At 48.0% G+C, this 19295-nt stretch overlaps 1 long non-coding RNA gene and 1 pseudogene across 1 annotated transcript; one reads left to right on the forward strand and one right to left on the reverse strand.

The window, feature by feature from the left end:
* Window positions 1-936: 936 nt before the first annotated feature.
* Window positions 937-6549, reverse strand: LOC129479352 (uncharacterized). The gene is made up of 3 exons (XR_008656660.2): window positions 6284-6549; window positions 4905-5063; window positions 937-1082 (listed from the first exon to the last, which is right to left on the reverse strand). It is a non-coding gene; the product is annotated as an uncharacterized lncRNA (long non-coding RNA).
* A 1506-nt stretch (window positions 6550-8055) lies between these two features.
* Window positions 8056-17507, forward strand: LOC129478522 (mediator of RNA polymerase II transcription subunit 15-like; annotated as a pseudogene).
* The last annotated feature ends 1788 nt before the right edge of the window (window positions 17508-19295 follow it).

Consider the following 19295-nt stretch of genomic DNA (forward strand, 5'->3'; position numbering starts at 1 on the left):
CACATGGAAGGGAGCTTCCTCCACAGTCAGGTGGCCATGACTAGAGGGACAGAGTTAGGCAGACGCTGCTGGGGAGGCGGGGTGGGGTGTTGAGAAAAGTGACCCTTACGTCCCGACGGCTGGGAAACAAATGTAAAAATTCAGTAGACCACGTGCAGTAGTTCATGCCTGTAATCCCGGCACTTTGGGAAGCTGAGGTGAGAGGACTGCTTTGAGCTCAGAAGTTTGAGACCAGCCTGGGCAACATGGCGAAACCCTGTCCCTACCAAAAATACAAGAAAAACAAAATTCAGCAGACCAGGCACAGTAGTTCATGCCTGTAATCCCAGTACTTATGGAAGCCAAAGTGGGAGGATTGCTTTGAGCTCAGAAGTTCGAGAAAAGCCTGGCCAACATGGCAAAACTCCGTGGCCACCAAAAATATGAAAAAAAAATAGCTGGGCATGGTGGCACAAGCACAGCTAATGGAGAGGCTGAGGCTGGAGAATCCCCCGAGCCCAGAAAGTGGAGGCTGCAGTGAACTGAGATCTGCCACTGCACTCCAGCCTGGGCAACAGGGCAAGACTGTATCTCCAAAAAAATAAAAACAATTTAAAAAATCAGCAAACCCTGGAGGTTAAGGTGGATCCTTTCCTTCCATCTGAGGCTTGGATGCAAGGCAGCCAAACTGGGGCCTGGCCCCTACACCCCACCTGGGCTGGGCTTCCCCTTCCTCCCACAGCCAGAGCTTTCCTCTCTCTCCGTCTACAGGGGGAGTCTCCCTCAGAAACAGCCCTAAAGCCTCCTACACGTTCCAACCTCAAAAGCCCTCAGGGAATGAGTACTACTGTAAAATTAATGGTAAGATATCAAGAGAGAAAAAAGGAGAGAGAATCTAGCAGAAATACACAGAACATTTCAGAAAACGAAAGCTTCTGTACTTACCATGAAAGAAAAACGCTCCAAAGAAGCTGGGCCATGGAGAAGCCACACCAAAGCTCTGTCCTCAGCAGTCAGCGCCACGGACAGGAGGTGTTTCTTCCCCAGGATGCGCCCTCAAGTTATCCTGAAGCTGCCGCAGCACCTGGTGACTCCTGATAATTCTAAAATTCATATGGAATCAAAAAAGAGCCCGCATAGCCAAAGCAAGACTAAGCAGAAAGAACAATTCTGGACGCATTACGTTACCTGGCTTCAATCTATACTACAAGGCCATAGTCAGCAAAACAGCAAGATACCGGTATGAAAATAAGCACATAGACCAATGGAATAGAATAGAGAACACAGAAGTAAATCCAAATACTTACAGCCAACTGGTCTTTGACAAACCAAACAAAAACAAAGTGGGGAAAGGACACCCTACTCAACATACGGTGCTTGGATAATTGGCAAGCCACATCCCAAGAAATGAAACTGGATCCCCATCTCTTACCTTATACAAAAGTCAACTTAAATCTGAGACCTGAAACCATAAGAATTCTAGAAGGTAACACTGGAAAACCCCTTCTACACATTGGCTTAGGCAGAGACTTTATGACCAAGAACCCAAAAGCAAGTGCAACAACAAAATGAAGATAGACAGGTGAGACTTAATTAAGCCAAAAAGTTTCTGCACAGCAAAAGAACAATTAGCAGAATAAACAGACAACCCACGGAATGGGAGAAAATTCACAATCTATACATCTGAGAAAGGACTAATATCCAGAATCTACAAGGTACTCAAATTAACAGGGAAAAAAACCAATCCTTTCAAATAATGGGCTAAGGACTTGAATAGACAATTCTCAAAAGGAGATATAAAAAATGGCCAACAAACATGAAAAAATGCTCATCATCACTAATAATCAGGGAAATACAAATCAAAACCACAATGTCAGGCCGGGCGCGGTGGCTCACACCTGAAATCCCAGCAGTTTGGGAGGCTGAAGCGGGTGGATCACAAGGTCAAGAGATCGAGACTACCCTGGCCAACATGGTGAAACTCCATCTGTCCTAAAAATACAAAAATTAGCCAGGAGTGGTGGCGGGCACCTGTAGTCCCAGCTACTCGGGAGGCTGAGGCAGGAGAATCCCTTGAACCCAGGAGGTGGAAGTTGCAGTGAGCCAAGGTTACACCACGGCACTCCAGCCTGGCAACACAGCAGACTCCGTCTCAAAAAAAAAAGCCCACAATGCCATGCCAGCTTACTCCAGCAAGAATGGCCACAATCAAAACATCAAAAAATAAAAAATATTGGTGGACATGTTGTGAAAAGGGAACACTGTTATACTGCTAGTGGGAATGTAAACTAGTACAACCACTATAGTAAACAGTGTGGAGATTTCTTAAAGAACTAAAAGTAGAACTATTATTTAATCCAGCAATTCCATTACTGGGTATCTACCCAGAGAAGAAAAGTCATTATATAAAAAAGATGCCTGCACACGCAAGTTTATAACAGCACAATTCACAATAGCAAAAGTATGTAACCAGCCCAAATGCCCATCAATGAGTAGATTAAGAAATTGTGATACACATCATGGAATACTATTCAGCCATAAAAAGGGAAAAAAATAACAGGATTCACAGCAACCTGGATGAGATCAGAGACTATTATTATTCTTTTTTTTTTTTTCCTTGAGACAGAGTCTCGCTCTGTCGCCCAGGCTGGAGTGCAGTGGCATGATCTCAGCTCACTGCAACCTCCGCCTCTCAGGTTCATGCCATTCTCCTGCCTCAGCCTCCCAAGTAGCTGGGACTACAGGAGCCCACCACCATGCCCAGCTAATTTTTCGTATTTTTAGTAGAGACTGGGTTTCACCATGTTAGCCAGAATGGTCTTGATCTCCTGACCTTTGCGAGCCACCTGCCTTGGCCTCCCAAAGTGCTGGGATTACAGGCATGAGCCACCACCCCCAGCTGATCAAAGACTATCATTCTAAGTGAAGTAACGTAAGAATGTAAAAGCACACATCGTATGCTCTTGTTAGTAAGAGGGAGCTAAGCTATGAGGATGCAAAGGCATTAGAATACTACAACGGACTTTGGGGACTTGGGAGAAAAGGTAGGGGGGGTGAGGAATAAAAGACTACAAATTATATAGAGTGTATACTGTACAGGTGTTGGGTGCACCAAAATCTCATGCATCACCTCTAAAGAACTTACTCATATAATCAAACACCACTGTTCCCCAAGGCAGGTGTATCACCTAAGGTCAGGTGTTCTAGACCAGCCTGACCAACATGGTGAAACCCCGTCTCTACTAAAAATACAAAAATTAGCCAGGGGTGGTGGCAGGTACTTGTAATCCCAGCTACTAAGGGGGCCAAAGCAGGAGAATTGCTTGAACCCAGGAGGTGGGGGCTGCAGTGAGCCAAGATCACACCATCATACTCCAGCCTGGGGGCAAGAGCTAGACTTTGTCTCAAAAAAAAAAAAAGTTACACAGGATTCTCCCCCCTTCCTTTTTCTCTTGCAAAGAGGTGGTGATGAACCAGGTTTGCTCATGCAGGTGACAATACTCTTGAAAATGGCAGAGAGCCTGGCGTGGTGGCTCACACCTGTAATCCCAGCACTTTGGGAGGCTGAGACAAGTGGATCACCTAAGGTCAGGTGTTCAAGACCAGCCTGACCAACATGGAGAAACCCCGTCTCTACCAAAAATACAAAATTCGCTGGGCATGGTGGCACATGCCTGTAATCCCAGCTACTCGGGAAACTGAGGCAGGAGAATCACTTGAACCCAGGAGACAGAGGTTGCGGTGAGCTGAGATCACCCCATTGCACTCCAGCCTGGGCAACAAGAGTGAAACTCTGTCTCAAAAAAAAAAAAGAAAAGAAAGAAAGAAAAAAAGAAAATGGTGGCAGAGACATAAAATGAAAAGAATACAGTTCACTTAATAATCTCATAAATTGGAACTTATTACCCCCGTGACTCTTGCATAGCTCCAGACAAATGTGAGATGAAATGGCTGTTTGCTACTGATATTTTATGTGATGCTTCATTTTTTAATTCCTTGAGTAACTACTTACAACCCATTAGCCCACTTATGCCAGAGGATGCAATTTTTTGAATTTTTGCATGAGTGAAAAACCAGACCTTGTCGACGACCCTAAGCAGTGTGATGGAAGTAACTTCCTCATGCTCAGCATTCTAATAATGGAACACTAGGCATAAGTGGGTTAACAGGATCATGAAAGCATACCTATTCAAGTAACTAATACAACTGATTTTTTTCCTCATCTCTAAAACATAGTAGGAGACCAGTTATATTTTAAAAATACAACACAGGGACAAGCAGTTTCTTTTTAACTCAGTTTCGGTTTGTTGTTTGTTAAGGCCATTGCTTGGCATAAAGAAAACAAAAAGAGAAGGATAAACCACAATAGAAACACGAAATAGAAGCAGCATCAAAAAAAAAATGAAGAGAAACAAGAAGATGAGAAGACGACAATACAGACTAGAAAAAGAAAAATGAGAAGGTGTGGGAATTAGAAGGCCTACTATGATACCTTTTATCCCCTTCCCCAATTCATGAAATTTGAAAAAGTCCGAGACTATCACAACAAAAAAGGAACAAAAAAGATACACAAATAGTCACCCCGTAAGTTTTGTTAAGAATGAGACAATTCTGCCCCTCACACCTGGCTCAGTCACCAGCAGGAGGAGGGCACCCTCCAGAGATTGCAGGAGAAGGGGGAGGACTCCTCCTTTCCCTCGGTGCGCCTCCACCACTGCCACCGAGGCCCGGTACAGTACCCGCAGGTTCCTCCCCACCCCTAGGTCGGGCTGGGCCCTGCAGTGCTCCTACTCCCCCTTCCCAACCCACAGACTTGCTGCTGCTACCACCACTAGCACTGATACGAATACAACCGCTGCCACCCTCAATGCAGCAGCCCACCCTACAAGGTTCCTACCACCTTGTCCCCGCGGGCACCCTCCTACCACTCCAGTCGAGCTGCAGTCTCCGTCACTGTCACCAATCTCATGAGACCAGCTGCAGAGCCACACCATATGCAGGCTCCAGTTTACCACAGGTGACTCTTCCTTCTCCTCCTCCTCCAGCCTGGCTTGGGGCAGCTGGGAGGGCAAAGCCAGAAAAGCCTAGAATGGGATGCAGGGAGTGGTACTATTAGAGCCTCACCTTGTCACGCTGGCCACTGGGTGGCAAGGACCAATTTCAGTGAAGGCACTCACACCCACCCTCCAAAGTCCAGCCTCTCCTTCTGGCAAAAGCTGGCTGGGAACTGGGGCCTGGGGTGGGTGTGAGTGCCTTTGCTGAAACTGCTCCCATCCAGGTGCAGCTGGCCAGAAATTGCTGGGCCCACCAGGGCTGCACTCCTCCAGGAGCAGGAGTAGGAGAAACTCAGACCCAGCCAGCCCTCCCCACCCAAGTGCTGGTTCCTGTTCCTGGCGCCTCCACCCACAGTGCCCTGGCCCCACATTCCCCCATGATGCCCACTAATCCCTGCCTGGTAGTCCCAGGTGGTCTCCGAAACACACAGTGTGAGGCACGGGCCACAGAACCACGGTGGGTGTGGGGGCCCTGCCATGCTCACAATTGCATGAGCAGGAGGAGATCATCCTCTAGAGTCTGGAATCTGGGAAAAGAAGAATGGTCACTGGAAGGAGAAAGGAGGCGGCACCACTATTGCTGTTGCTGCCACCTCTGCAGCCCATCAATGCCATGCAGTGTAGCCCCTGACAGCACCCCTAACCTGCCCCTTGCCACCAGCAGTGTAGCCCCCGGTTAGCACACCCAACACATCCCATGCTAGCTGCAGGCAGTATAACCCCAGTACCCCTCCCAAGCCACACCCCCCCCCACAGGCAGTGTAGCATATTACAGTGCCCACAACCTGACCCAGCCACAGGTGTTGCTGCACCAGACAGTGCCCCAAACCTGCTGCCCCCCCACCCTGCCACAGGCAGTGCAACTCCTGATAGCGCACCCCAAGTGAGGTCAGTGCAGCACTCTAACACCCCTAAACCACCGCCCACTGCCAGCGTTGTAGCTCCAGATAACCACCCAACCCACCCCCTGCCACAGACAGTGGAGCAGAAAATAGCACCCCTAATCCATCACCCACCACCAGCAGTACACATTAGTGCACACAACCTGCCTCCCCCCACCACCCTCACCTCCGTGGGCAGTGTAGCCTCCGATAGCCAGCCAACCCCCCCACCGCCAACAATACAACCCCAGAGTGCACTCCCAACCAGCCACCTGCCACAGGCAGTGCAGCCTCGGGCAGTGAGCCCCAAAATGACACCCAAGCCCTGCCCCCAGAGGCGGGCAGTGCAGCCCCAGAAAACTCACCTACCCAACGACATCTCTACCACTCTGGCCGAGGTGCAGCGTCCGACTTCACCACCAATCGCAGCGAGGCGAGCCGCCATGGCACAGGCTCCAGCCTCCAGCATGCGTGGGGTCCTCTCCCTTCTACTCTTCCTCCTGCCCCGCAGGAGAAGCTCCCACTGCCGGCCGCCCTCCTACAGCTCCATCACCACCACCAACCAGAGGGAGCCAGCGCCCCGACTCCAGCCGGCAGCAGACGGCAGCCCCTCTCTAGTCCTCTAAGCACAGCACACAACACCACCACCAAATCACCCCAAATAATCTGAAGCTGGCCTCACCGTGTTTTATATATGGAGGTTTCGCACATGCGTTCCTGGACTACATGTTCTGACTGGATGAGAGAAAAACCTCTAGGCCTACTCTGATTGGACTTTATTTTCATGCTGTGATTGGTCGTCTTAAGACTTGCTCTCATCCAATCAGAACATGATAATAAAGTCCAATCCGAGTAACCCTGGAGGGTTTTTCTCATCCAATCAGAACATGCAGTCCAGGAACCTGCATATATATGTATAACCTCAGTATATGAATGATCCTGAAGGGAAGGCAGGTCGTTCCAGGTTCCCGTATCTTCCTGTAGAGCTGCTCAGTGCCCGGATTAGAGGACTGGTAATTGGTAATCACAGGCCGTACGCTGGAGGCTGGAGCCGCGGCAGCGTGGCTCGCCTCAATGCGGTTGGTGGTGATGGCGATGAAGAAAGCAGTGCGGCGTCAGCGGTAGGAGGAGGAAAATAGTTTTGGGATAGATGGAGGGAGGTAAAGAGGGTGTTTAGTGACAAAAGGAAAAGAGAATAGCGAGCAGAAGAAGGCGTTGCAAAAAGACAGTGAGGAAAAGATGGTGGGAAAGAAAGTTTTTGGGTAGATGGAGAGAAACAGGGTGGGGAGTGGGAGGGAAGGTTTTGCAGAAAGACAGTGGGTAAAAAGTTTATGGGTAGATGGAGGAGGAAAAGTGTGTCAAAGGAGACGAGGAAAGAGAGGGTAGGGGGGAAACGAGGGTGAGCAGTAGGTAGAGAAGGTTTCGTGAAAAGACAGTGGGGAGAAAAGTTTTTGGGTAGAGGGCGAAAAGAGGGCAACAAGTGGGGGAAGGGAAAAGGGTAGCCAGCGAGAGGAAGACAAGGTTTTGCAAAAAGAAGTGGGCAGAAAAGTGAGCAGAAAAGAAAGACAGTGGAGAAGGAAAAGACAATAGGTTAAAAGTGTTTGGGTAGATGGAGGGGGGAAGAAGAGTGACGAGGAGGAGAAAAGACGGTGGCGAGAGGTAGCGGGAAAAGAGGGTTGGGGAAAAAAATGGAAAAATAGTTTGGGGTAAGTGGAAGGCAAAAAAGAGTGGCAAGCAGGATAGGGCAAAGGAGGACGAGTGGGAAGGGGGAAAGACTGTGAAAAGATGGTGGGGAAAACCTTGAGGGGTAGACGGAGGGAGAAAAGAAGGAAGTGGGCAGGAGTGGAGAGAAGGCTTTGCGAAAAGGCTATGGGGAAATGTTTTCGGGTAGATGGAGAAGGGAGAGGGTGGCAAGGAGGAGCAGGGGGAAAAACGATGAGGAAAACAATTTTTGGGTAGATGAAGGGGGAAAAGAGTGAGCAGCAGGAGTGGGGAGAAGGCTTTGGGAAAAGATGGGGGAAAGTATTTTTGCTTAGATAAAGGAGCAAAAGATGGTGATGAGAGTGGGACGGGGAAAAAGAAGGTGGCCTGGGAGAAGGGGCAAAGATGGTGGGAGAAAACTGGGGAAAGTGTTTGGGTAGATGGATGGGGAAAAGGATGGTGAGCGGGAGAGTAGAGAAGGCTTTGCGAAATGATGGTGGGGGAAGAAATGGTGGGGAAAAAGTTTTGGGGTAGATGGAGGAAGAAAATGGGTGGCAAGGGAGAGGGGGGCCAAAGGCAGTCGAGAAAAGGTGGGGAAATAATGGTGGGAGACAAAGGTTTTGGGTAGATTTTTAAAAATCAGATTATTTGTATTTTTGCTTTTGAGTAGTTTGAGTTCTTTATATATTTTGTGTATTAACCCCTTGGCTGATGCATAGTTTGCAAATATTTTCTTCCATTCTCCGAGTTGTTTCTTCTACTGATGACTTCCTCTGCTTTGCAGAAGGTTTTAAGTTTAATATAATTACATCTTTGCCTTTGTTGCTTGTGCTTTTGACAAGTATAATGTAATTACAACTTTGCTTTTGTTGTTTGTGCTTTTGAAGTCTATTTGTCCTCAAGATTTCTGTACATTATGTTCATTGTTTGCTTTGTCAGTAAAAGTATAGTAGAGACTGGGTTTCACCATGTTTGCCAGGCTGATCTCAGGTGATCTGCCCTCCTCAGCCTCCCAAAGTGCTGGGATTACAGGTGTGAGCCACCGTGCCCAGCAGTCACCTTCTTTCTTAGATGGAGTCTTGTGTGAAACACACCACAGAAGTCATGTTCACTTACAGCTGGGGGAGGCTGACCACCTTGTGTGACAAGGTTGGAGCCTGTCTGCCACACTTCCCTGTGTGTCTCCACGTGTCCTCAGGCCTGCTGGGGCCTCCCTTGTCCTGGTCTCTCATGCAAAGGAAAGATGTGGTGTGTGTTGAGGGCCAGCATGGTGGTGGTATGTGGTGACTGCCCAGCCAGTGGAAGCTGCTCCTCTTGCCTCTTCGGACCATCCCTCCCCTGTCCAGGACCTCCTTCATCTAAACACCGCAGGTCAAGCCCAGCAGGAAAATGAGATGCTCTTTTCCTTTCTTTCTTTTTTCTTTTCTTTTCTTTTCTTTTCTTTTCTTTTCTTTTCTTTTCTTTTCGTTTTTCTTTCTTCTCTTCTCTTCTCTTCTATTCTCTTCCTTTTCTTTTCTTTTCTTTCTGCAGAGTCTCATTCTGTTGTCCAGGCTGCAGTGCAGTGGCGAGATCTTGGCTCACAGCAACCCCTGCCTCCCAGGTTCAAGTGATTATTCTGCCTCAGCCTCCCAAGGAGCTGGGATTACAGGCACCTGCCACCATGTCTAGCTAATTTTTGTATTTTTAGTAGAGACAGGGTTTCACCACATTGGCCAGGCTCGTCTCGAACTCCTGGCCTCAAGAGATCTGCCCACCTCAGCCTCCGAAAGTGCTGGGATTACAGGCGTGAGCTATCGCGCTCAGCCTAGAACTTCCCTTTTTTTTTTCTTTTTTTCTTTTGACACAGTCTTGTTCTGTCACCCAGGCTGGAATGCAGTGGCGTGATCTCATCTCACAGCAACCTCCACCTCCCAGGCTCAAACGATTCTCCTGCCTTAGCCTCCCAAGTAGCTGGGATTACAGGCACGTGCCACTATGCCCAGCTAATTTTTCTTTTGTATTTTTAGTAGAGACAGGCCAGGCTAGTCTTTAACTCCTGACCTCAACTGATCCACCTGTCTCAGCCTCCCAAAGTGCTGGGATTACAAGCATGAGCCACTGTGCCAGGCCAAACTTCCCTTTTCTTTCCATTTCTTGGTATTTGGAAAGTGAGCAGCCATGGAACAGCCGGTGTGTTCAGCTGGTGCACACCCAGCTGGTGTGCTCGTGGGGCTTCTGGCTGAAGGAAGTGTCCACTCTGCAGTCTCGCTGCCATCCCACCACCTTCCAGAAGCAGGACACCAGCTGTTTGTGCTCTTGGCCCATGCTGAGCCTGTGCTCTGGTGCTGGTCTTGCCAGTTTTCCCACCCTTTGTTTCAGGTGAGGTCCCCGCCCAGCTGGCCTGGGAAGGAGGATGGGGAGTGGTCGCCACTGTGGTTTGTTGCAGAGTGAGTTTGGTGGCTGCCCTGCCTGGGCCCAGCTCCCATGTTTCTCCCGCTTGGCTGCAGCTCCAGCCCTGCCCCGCCCCCTGTAGCTTCCTGCCCAGTCCCACACCGCAGCCTTCCCAGCACCCAGAAACAGCACAAACCCCACAGAACTCCAGTGTCCCCTCCCCTAGGCCTTTACACACACCTGGTAAGCCGGGCATGGGACCCACAGCTCCATCGTGTGAGATGTACACGGCCTGGCGGGTTGAGGTGCTAGGTCACCCCTCACCTTTACAAGGCCTCGGGTGGTACCATTCGTGTGAGCTCTGGGGCCCTCAGAGCCCAAGCTCCCCACCTGAGGGTCTAGGGCTGTGGCCTCGCCTGCCCATAGTCCTGCAGTGACTCCAGCTCTGTCATGAGTCCAGCTGGCTCCAGCCGGGCGAGGAGCAGCTGTACTGGGACAAGCTGAAGCAGCTGTCCAAGCGCATCAAGCCCCTGCACCGCGTGGTCAACAAGATCGAGAAGAACGAAGGTGGGCTGTGGCCAAGGTGGGGGCCAGCGCCCTGGGAATGCCACCGGGCTCATGTCTTAGGGTCCCCTCTGCTGTCCCAGACAGAAAAAAGGGCCTGAGCAAGATGAAGAGCCTTCTGGACATTGTGACAGACCTCTCCAAGTAGTGAGTTTTGCCCACAGCCAACGTAGGGTCCACAAGGGCGTGGGTCGCCCAGCCATGGATGGGCATTTGGTGATGATGTGGGTTTATCAAAGGCCCCAGGCAGCTCTTTGGGCACTGGACAGAGGCCTCCAAGTCTCCACTCTGGTGTGTGCTGGGGCTTCGAGCCCAGGCTTCATCTTGGCCAGTGCCCAGCCTTTGCCCTACTCCTGACCACTGCTGTGGCCCTCATGCTGGCCCATCACAGCCAGGTCTCATCCAGCCAGTAGTTGGTGGCCCAGCTTGCAGTGGCCTGACCATCAGCTGGCTGTGATGGGCCTGAGCATGACCTGGAGCTCTGCCCTGACTTCCTGGTGACCATGGGCAGGCGACTGCATCTCAGTTACCCCATTTGCAGCCCACGTGTGCTGTCATGAAAATGAAACAAGACGGTGCTGGTGAGAAGCAGGTGGAAGGCAGGGCCACCGGCCACGGGCTGCTGTGAGCTCGGGCAGCACCTCAAAACTGCATGGGCATTGACCTATACCTCCCTCTAAACTCAGGCTGTCCCCCCACCCCCAGCTAGAAGTGTCTCTCTGTTCTGCTTGTCCAGATAGAATGCTAGTCACTATTGCGTGGTCTTTCAGGCCTTCTTGAGTTGATTCTTCGTTAGGATTATAGGACTGAGCAGGACAGGGACTGGCCTAGGTGCAACTGAGGCATTCCCAGCCTGGTCAGGGCCGCGGTCCCTTCTCTTGACCCATTGCGTCACTGCCAACAGGGATGGGCACTCCTGGGGGTGAGGGCCGCCTGCGTAGACTCTGGGTCTGGGAACAGCTGGTCAGCTGGAGGGAGCTCCTGCAGAGGTTTCTGAGGGCCGAGGCCCGGTGGCAGTGGTTGGGATCCCAGATCCGAGCCTGAGACCTGCCATGTCTCCCAGCCCTCCAGCACGGAGCTCAACCCAAGTCCCCTGTCTCTGCAGGTACCCTGAAGACCTTGCCAAAGTGTGACATCACCCTGGAGAAACTCAAGAATGACATGGCGGTGGTAAGTGGGATGCTGGGGACCCCTGGGGGAACTGGGGCTCCCCCAAGAGCTCCTGGGAGCACCACTGGAGGGGCCTTCACGGTCAGGCTGGGTAGGGGCTCGGCCTGACCTGAGACCCTGCCCACCAGGCCTCTTCCAGGCCAGGTTTGCTGTACTGGGTGGGAACGTGGGAGAAGTCACCCTCTGTCTGTGACCCCCGTGGGTCACAGGGGGCAGGGACTCTGGGGAGGACAAGGCTGTGGGGGTGGGGATTATACCCAGGATCGGCCAACATTGTCTGCACAAGGGTGGAGGCTGTGAGAGAGGCCTTGGGAATCCGGCTGTGAGTGAGGACTGGCCTGGGGTGGGAAGGCCCCCTAAACGGAGAACCCTCAGGTCCCGGGCTTCTGACCGTGCCCATCCTACCTCCGGCCCACTGCCCCTGGTGCTGCCAACCAAACAGCAGTACCTATGCCAGCAGCTCCTGGATGCTGTCCTGGCCAACATCCACTCACCCTCTTCAACCATTCCCTGTACCGCACATTCACTCCAGCCGTGACTGCCATCCATGACCCACTCATCACATACATCCAGCTGGGCTGGGCTTTGCAGAGGGCAGCTGGCCAGCCCTGGGCCATGTGTATCCAATGTGGTCACCATGCTGCCTCCTCAGGGCCCTGGTGGTATGCACCCAGAAGCACAGGCATGAGGACGACCAGCGGCAGAGCATCCCCAGCATGCTCCAGGGCTTGGTGGCCAGGCTGGACCCCAAGTGCATGATAAACCTGGACCCTTCTCCCTGCAGAAACAATGGCACCGTCTGCCTGATCTGCTGGGCAAGTGTCCAGGAGGGCCAGGCTGGCGCAGGAGAGCAACGCCCGACCGCAGCCCCAGGCCTCTGTTGTCCAGGCCGGAGGGCACAGTGCCCAGACCCCATCCTGTGTTCACGTCCCGGCAGGCTGTCTGCTCTGTCTTCACATACACTGAGCCCAGGAGAGACTGGCCATTGCCTCTGCCCCCACCCCCAGAGCCCACGCACCCTCATCTCCCAACACAGATGCGGCTCTGCTTGCCTGGGGCCCTAGAGAGGTAGTAGGCAGGACCTCTGGGCACCCATCGATGCAGGGCACTCTGGGCTTCAGGTCTGGAAGTCCGAGAGTCAGAGAGACATCCAGGCTTTGCCACAAGCCTCACCAGAACCTTGCCACAAGCCTCACCGGAACCTCCCGGGGTGTGAAGAGTCCTGTTCGGGAGCAGGGCTGTGAGGCGGGGCAGGCCAGGGCTTGTCTGGGTCACAGGTACAGCCTTTTGTGTTGCAAACGACAAGGACTTCCCAAGTGTGCCACCATGTGCCCACCGACTTCGCTACCCAGAGTCCACTGTGGATGGAGCGGCAGTGGCTGTACAGTGGGCAGACCCAGAGGAGCTGTCTGGGGGCCCAGGGCAGGCAGCGGTCATTCTGGAAAATCAGGCTTCCAGTGCTGCAGGGACAGCCTCTGTGACCCTCCCCCGCTCAGGCCCCTTCCTCCCTTCTTCTGGCTCCCGCTATTCGGGCAGGAGCGGGTTTTCCAGTGGTCGCCTGAGAGATAGGGGTCTCTGCTCTTCTTCTGTGTCCCTTTGCCCCTTCATCTTGTGTCAGGTCAGCTGTCCAGGGTGGCTGTGCTCAGTGGCTGAGGGGTGAGAAAGCCTGTGGCTCAAGGACAGACCCTGCTTTTCCCAGAGGCCACTAGGAAGCTCAGTGGGACTGACAGGTCCTAGCAGTAGCTTGGGCACACAAGGCCCCATCTGGGTGATGTGGCTCCAGAGAGAGTCATGTTGGCAGGGGTCAGTCTCCCTGAGCCCAGAGCTGGCACACAGCAGAGCCAGGGCTGGGTCCCCAAGGTTGTCAGAGGCAAAGCCTTGGGCTCCAAATCCCGTTCAAATTCAGCTCTTCACTGACGATGAGGCTCTGGGAGGAGAGCCCGACGGCCAGGCAGGCAGCGTGCAGGGCTCCTCCTGGTGCTTCAGCCAGTCCTGGGGCTGCCACTTCCCAGAGCACTGCTGGGTGTGCAGGGCGTGGGTGCAACACCGGCTGCCTCAGGCTCATGCCCACTCTTCTATTGCAGGCACCAACCCCTTCCTCAGGTCGGTGCACCACTGCATGACCTCCAAGCGGCCGCGGCTCCCGGACAAGCACTCGGTTACCACCTTGCTCAACACCTGTGCCCGGAGCATCCACAAGGCCTGCCTCTCGGCTGCCTAGCCAGGACTGCAGGGATGGCCCGCAGCCTCATCGGGGCCAAGGACGCATGTCTCCTGTCAGACACTTCTAGAGAAGCCTAACTCCATGGAGAGCCTGGAGTTAGGTTAGCTTTCCTCCTTTTCTCTCCTGCCTTGGGGATCTGCCAAATGAAATCCCACACTTGTACAGACTGAGATGGGCACAGTGCAGCGGGCTGCCTGCAGGGCGTTGGCCGTCTTCTTGGAGAAGGCACTCCATGTGACTTCCTCCATGAAGCCAGACGTGGTCCCCAGCCACGATCCTCGGGCTGTTCTCACCACGGCCTGTCCAGGGTCTGGGTGCATCTCAGCAGCATGAGGGTGCACTCACGGTGTTGTTAGAGCTTCTTGTGTGTGCTCGACACACCCCTGCTGCTTTCTATAGGAGAACGCAGAGGACATAGGAAACCCTTCAAACACACATGGGATTCTCTGCTCACAGTTTTGGGTTCAGGCTGCGCTGCTTTGGGCAAGTGGGGCATTCCCTAGGGAAGCCCCTGAGTCCAGGGCACAGGCTGCCTCTTTTAATGCTTGTTTTTTTCTCATACTCAGGATCTATACTGTAGACTTTATAAACACTGTACCCTTAAGCTACACCAAATTTATAAAAAATATTTTTTCGGCCGGGCACGGTGGCTCACACCTGTAATCCCAGCACTTTGGGAGGCCGAGACGGGCAGATCACGAGGTCAGGAGATCGAGACCATCTTGGCTAACTCGGTGAAACCCCGTTTCTACTAAAAAATACAAAAAATTAGCCGGGCATGTTGGCGGGTGCCTGTAGTCCCAGCTACTCGGGAGGCTGAGGCAGGAGAATGGCGTGAACCCGGGAGGCGGAGTTTGCAGTGAGCTAAGATCGCGCCACTGCACTCCAAAACCTGGGGGACACAGCGAGACTCCGTATCAAAAAAAAAAAAAAAAAAAAAAAATTTTTTTTCTTTGATAATTAACTTTTCTGTAGCTTTTAAAATTTATAAACTTTTAAATTTTCTAACTTTTTGACTCTTGTAATAACAGTTTAAAATACATTGTACAGCTAGCTGTGTAAAAATATTTTTCTTTATAGCCTGTTTTTTTATTTGAAAAACGTTCTATTTTAATTTTCATTTTGAAAACTGTTAAAAACTGACACAAACATATACATAAGCCTAGGCCTACATGGGGTCAAGATCATCAGTGTTACTGTCTTCCACCTCCACATCTGCTCCCATTGGAAGGTTTTTAGGGGAAATAACGTGTGGATCCAGCTGTCATCTCTTGTAACAATGCCTTTTTCTGGAGTACCTCCTGAAGGATCTTCTGAGGCTGTGTTTCATAGTTAATGTTGTATCTTTAAGTAGGAGTATACTCTAAAATAACAATAAAAAGTATACTATAGTAGGCTGGGCCTGGTGGCTGATGCCTATTGTCTCAGCACTTTGGGAGGCCGAGGCGAGTGGATCACCTGAGGTCAGGAATTGAGACCAGCCTGGAAAACATGGCAAAAGCCCTTCTCTACTAAAAATACAAAAAAGTAAGTCGGGTGTGGTGGCTTGCAGCTTTAGTCCCAGCTACTCAGGAGGCTGAGGCAGGAGAATCGCTTGAACCCAGGAGGCGGAGGTTGCAGTGAGCCAAGATCATGCCACTGCCCTCCAGGCTGGATGACAGAGCGAGACTCCGTCTCAAAAAACAAATAAATACATTATAGTAAATACATAAACCAGTAACAGTTATTTATTCTCATTATCAAGTATTGTATACTATACAAAATTGAATGTGCTATACTTTTTTTATATGACTAGAAGTGAAAGTTTGTTTACACCAGCATCACTACAAACAAAAAGTAATGCATTGTACTTGGACATCAAGATGGCTATGTCACTAGGTGATAGGAATTTTTCAGTGCTGTTACATATTGTCTGTCACTGACTGAAATGTTATGTGGCATATGACTCTATTTACTTTCTTTGGAAGTGATTCTTATGGAAAAATTCTGATGTCTACTACTTGTTCTCTGCTCTTGTGTTCCTGTGCAATGGCTGCATCAGGGAAAAGTCATTTGATAGTTACACTTAGTTACGTCAAAGTAAATACATTTGTTTAATCAAAGTTTCAGCTTGATCTAAGGTGAAACACCTCAACTTAGAGTGAGGAAAAAATACAGTTGAAAGAGAGCAAACAGTAAAACCAGAATGTATTAAATCATTTGGTGAAACATTTGCCTAGGGGTTAAGGGGCAGTTATAAATATAAAAACAAACTATTTGTAAGGTTTGCTATTTCTCTTCTGTAGTGACATTCTTGAGTATAAGTGTGTGCATTTAAATAGCTATTCTTCCCTTCTGAGGACTACAACCCTTCAGTGTTCTTGGGTATAATAACAAATGCATATTTCACTTAAACATTGAAGATGGTTCATTTGTGTTATAGATATGCATGTCTGCTTTTTAACTTTGAAACACAGCCTGCTTACTTGGACATTTGTATTATGGGTCCAGAGTTGGTATACAGTCTACTATTTCTATGTTATATATATGTTTACATAAAGGCATTCATGTCAAAATCAGATAGTTTTGTGTTCTTTTAAAGAAGAAAAGGAAGGAAATATAATAGTAGGTGACAATAGATCTAGAATATAATTGTTGGAGTTTTGGTTGAAAAACATCTGTGATTATTTTAATTCATCCTATGTCTCTGTAACGGAAACATATTTTCCATGTTTGCCTTTCTCAGAATTCTTTCTATTTTATGAATGTTTTTCAGGCAAAATGCGTGCATTCTGTAACTTGAAAGAGCTGGAGTGCCATCGAAGGAAAAAGCAAATTTTACAATTAAACTAGTAAATACAGAGATTGCCTAGATAATATATTTCATTAATTCTAAGAAGCACTTATTTTTACTCTTCTCTGAAATTGGGAGTATATCTTATTTTAAATGGTGTCTTACAATTGACAGTAGGTTTTCATTCCTTTTGGGACATCAAATAATGCTGTATCTTACAACGGACAATACTGTAGAGTCTGTGAAATTCTTGTGTGTATGTGTGTGGGGAAATGTTTGTTAATGAGTTACCCATTGTGGAGATTCATGAGAACTAGAGACCAAATGTTTTTTCCCTTATGTTTTTTACATTTTGGTAAATAGTTTTTTACGTAGGAGGTTTTTTACAACCTGATACTAAGCTTTTAGTATTGTAATAGATTTTCATTGTTTTATTAGATTGATTAAAAAGTAATATAAATGGTGCAAAAACAATTTCCATTTTTTTAAACTTTATAATACTGACCTTATGCTTACTATTGAGTGTTTCTACTTACACCACACATTTGGTAGTATAGAAATAGCTTTTTTCAAAGCTTTTTCGTAATAAAAATCTTTTAAAAGGTTGGATAGCTATTATCCTGAGTCTTATGTCTGATACCATGTTTTTGTTTGGTTTTTAGAGTCTTACATTTAAAGAAAAAGTAACAAGCCTTAAATTCAAAGAAAAACTTACAGACATGGAGACAAGAAGCTGTAAGTATCTTCTCTTGTCCATGGTGAAACTAATTCATGCAGATCCAAAGCTCTTGCTTTGTGTAAGTGTTTTTTTGTGAAATGTCCCAAAATTACTACACTAAGTTAATTTGGTTTAACTGAAATGCCAAGACCTTGAGGGTAATTTTTAGCTCAAGAGCACTTACTGATCCTTTCTGATCATAACTGAAAACTAAGACATCTCTAAGAAACCTAATGTATAATGAATATTGATATAATTAGATCAGATTCTTAATTGCCCTTATCATTTCTTAACGTTTCTCTTTTTTTTTAATTTCGCTATCATTCAACTAACATACTTAACATAACTAAGCTTCTCTAAGCTGGTATTCATTATGGGAGAATGTCATTCTGATGTCTGGTTATATCTGCATTAGGTTATTATTGATGCTTGTAACAATGAACTTTATGTTACTGCAGCTCACAAATGTATTTTTACATCTGCAAGAAATTAGTCATCAAATGCTTAGTAGCACAGAAATTCTCAAGTGGTTGCAGGAAATTTTTGATCTGCAGGAATAAATTTTTTCTTAAAAATAAGGTAAGCAAAATGACATCTTTAAAAAATGGGAGAATATTTGGAATGGTGATGGGGAGAGATTAAGAAAGTGTTTTATAGCCAAATTAGTTTCTATTTCAGCTCCTCCTTCCCCCTAAGGTTCTCAAAAGGATATATATGTGCAGAGGACAAGGGCTGGAAAATTAGCATTTTAAAAATTATTCTGAAGCTTTGGCCTTAAAACCACACTGTTGATGAATTCTAGTTCTGGTTGAGTTAAATAGGTCTGTATGGGACAGGCCCAGGAAAAGTGGTGACTGCTATAACCAAAGTAGCTTGAGGAGCATATTCTATCTTTACTCTCAAGTTCATACATAAGACATAATTCATCCATAAAATTTATTTTAACATATAGCTTCTATAATTAATCTAAGAATTCTATTATGGCATAGATTTGGGAGTACTTGATTTAAATGAGTTTTTTGTCCAGTTCTAGAATCATAGCTCTGAGAAATCGTAAAGTCCTAGATGTCGTGGCTAGACTAGTCCAGAGAATTATCTATCAAGAAGCAAAAGGGAAAAGGTTGAGGGTCCTCAATCTAGGTTTATTTCTATGCCTCCAATAAGGGTTTCACATCTTGAAAATTTCACGACACTTCTCGGGGTGGAGTGAAATTTTTTGATTCTGAACTATTGAAACATGGTGAGGTTGTCACAGATAGAGAAGAGTCTTAAATCTCTTTTAACATATAGTTTCTATAGTTAATCAGTTTAGGAATTCTATTATGGCCTAGTTTTAGGAGTACTTGATGTAGTGAGTTTTTTTTTTCTAGAAGCATAGCTATGAAAAATCTTAAATGTATGAAACTCATATCCTTTTCAGTATTATACAGCTTGTTATTAATAAATTGTCTCTGTTTAGAAATAGACTAGTGGTGAAGTGGATTTATTCACATCTGGCTTATTTGATGTGTTAATGTAGCAGGATTTGGCATCATTCCAAAGATATGGAACGAGATTAGACTTCAGATTTTCATGCCTTTGCCTATGGTATAATCTCCAGAATATGAGTATGAGGAATCCAGTAGTGTCCTGGTCAGCACACTCCTGTGACATACTTGGTGTGTATACCAGGGTTAATTACTGGTCCAGAAGAACTTAATCTCAAAAGTCAGTTTCTAGTTATGCCAACATGGCACAGGATAAAATCTTGTGGAAAAAAATCTTTGTCAATGAGACCAAATTATAGTTTTCCTACAGTGAATTTACATTGTTGATGTTTTACTTATGTTTATGTTAGACTTAATTTATATTTGTAGAATCT

Source organism: Symphalangus syndactylus, chromosome 3 (assembly GCF_028878055.3).
Source record: "Symphalangus syndactylus isolate Jambi chromosome 3, NHGRI_mSymSyn1-v2.1_pri, whole genome shotgun sequence".
Classification (NCBI taxonomy): domain Eukaryota; kingdom Metazoa; phylum Chordata; class Mammalia; order Primates; family Hylobatidae; genus Symphalangus; species Symphalangus syndactylus.